General features: G+C 34.8%; 1 protein-coding gene across 1 annotated transcript in view; it reads right to left on the bottom strand.

Moving 5' to 3' along the window:
* Positions 1-2080, bottom strand: part of LOC107743178 (tumor necrosis factor receptor superfamily member 16-like) — a 19881-nt gene that overhangs the window by 9696 nt on the left and 8105 nt on the right. The window lies entirely within an intron of this gene.

Genomic DNA, 2080 nt, shown 5'->3' with positions numbered 1-2080 from the left:
GTTTTTCAAATTATATATATATATATATATATATATATATATATATAAAATACACTTATCAAAATAACAAAAGCAGTCAAACATTAAAAGTTTGTCTTTTAATGGCAAAAAAAATACTTTTATTAACTACTGTATATGTATTTTAGGGCTGCACGATTATGACAAAAATACAAAAATACATTGAAATTGTAATTGCGATCCACGACATTCTAATTTATTGAGATGCACCTGTATATAATGTTATTTATTTATTTGTTTGTTAGTTTTTTTTACAGTTATAATACAGCTATCGATGCAGCAGAAAACATCTTGCCTAGGTCATGTTTACATTTCTTTTTAATTCTAACCTTGAAATCAGGATTAGCCATAAAATAATTTTATACATGTAAAAATCAGCTAAGAATTGAACCAACAATTGTAACATGGCTCAGAGGAAGATAGGAATCATGTCTTTGTGGCAGTTTTATCTGGTGATTAAGGAATAATTCAAGACTTCTTCACCTCACAAATGGTTGTCGAAATCAAAAACGCTCTGAAATTCACATCATATTTTGTGACATTCTAGAGCAAAACAGACACTATTTTTGGAATAAGCACCCCAAAAATTATTAATAGAAACCATTTTTGGATTTCATAATGGAGGGCGGCTTTATAGGGAAAACATTATAAAGTTCAAAACAACATAAGTCTGATACACATTCAAGCAACTTCGTAAAACCACAACCTTTAATTTGTAGGAGAACTTGCCATATCATGCAGTCCACACACTGACATATGTGGGGCACTTTGTTCTCTCTTCTTACACACACACACACACACACACACACTTCCCTGTGATTTTGCATTAAATGGGGTTTAGGCATTTTAATTGCACAGTGTTTCCTGTGAGAGCCTGAAGTGGGTTTCAATAGTCCTTGTGACTTGAACACTCCAATCTGGGTGTAAATAGTGTAACAACACACCCTTTCACGCATCTATAACAAAACAATATCAAAAATGAGCGAGGCAGGGTGTCATTAAGGGATGTTTAAAAATATTCCTCGCTCATGGAAATGTCACATTATGTGTATTAGCCCCCATTTCAAACAGACGCATCAGCAGTGGGGACACCAGTGCAGCTTGGGACCTCAGGGAAGGGTGTGATGTGTGTGTGCGTCTGTTTGGGTAACAGAAGACTTTGATGTCCCCCTCAGCTCTGCAGGTGTGATAGAGAAGGTCAGTTCTGCAGCATGCATATGTTTAGGAAAATTACCCCTCACACACCCCCTCTGCTTCTCAACTGCCCCCTGGGGCTCTGACAAGAGCCAACAGATGCCTAACATGTAAAGCTCCTCCAAAGAGGGAAAGCAAAACCCACACAGCCTCTCTGATGTCTCTCTCTTCTCCTCTCTGATCTCTGTTGGGACGAGAGCGTGTGTAAACCTGTTGAACGAACACATTTGTACACAGCTGCCCACAGGGCAACAACCTTCACTTTGTAAGTAAAAAGAGCAGCTTCTTTCTGCATTTAAGCCACTACAGCTTGCTTTGATACACCTTTTTATTATGGTTTATAAAGAGTTGAGTAACTAAATAATCAATATTGAAAGAGACCAAATTTAAACATTTAAGAATCTGCCATGTAAACTGATCGACCACAAACTTGAATATTGGGAAGTCCATGGCAGTTACAGTAATAAATAAACAAGTTAATAAATTATACATATTACCAATCAAAAGTCAGTTTTCAGTAAGATTATTTTGAAAGAAATAAATACTTTTATTCAGCAAGGATGCATTAAATTAACCAAAAGTGACAGTAAAGACATTCAGAATGTTACAAAAGTTACAAAAAGCTGTTCTTTTGAACCTTCTATTCATCAAAGAATCCTAAAATCAATGGTTTCCTACAAAAATATTAAGCAACTCAACTGTTTTCAACATTGATAATGATAAGAATTTTTTCTTGAGCATCAAATCAGCATATTAGAATGATTTCTGAAGGATCACAAGACTGGAGTGATGAAAATTCAGCTTTCCCATCACAGGAAGATTACATTTTTTAAATATATTAGAATGTAAAAAAAAAAAAAAAAAAGGT

The sequence above is a fragment of the Sinocyclocheilus rhinocerous genome, unplaced genomic scaffold (assembly GCF_001515625.1).
Source record: "Sinocyclocheilus rhinocerous isolate Xijiao unplaced genomic scaffold, SAMN03320098_v1.1 scaffold946, whole genome shotgun sequence".
Lineage (NCBI taxonomy): Eukaryota > Metazoa > Chordata > Actinopteri > Cypriniformes > Cyprinidae > Sinocyclocheilus > Sinocyclocheilus rhinocerous.
This window is presented reverse-complemented; position numbering and strand designations above follow the sequence as displayed.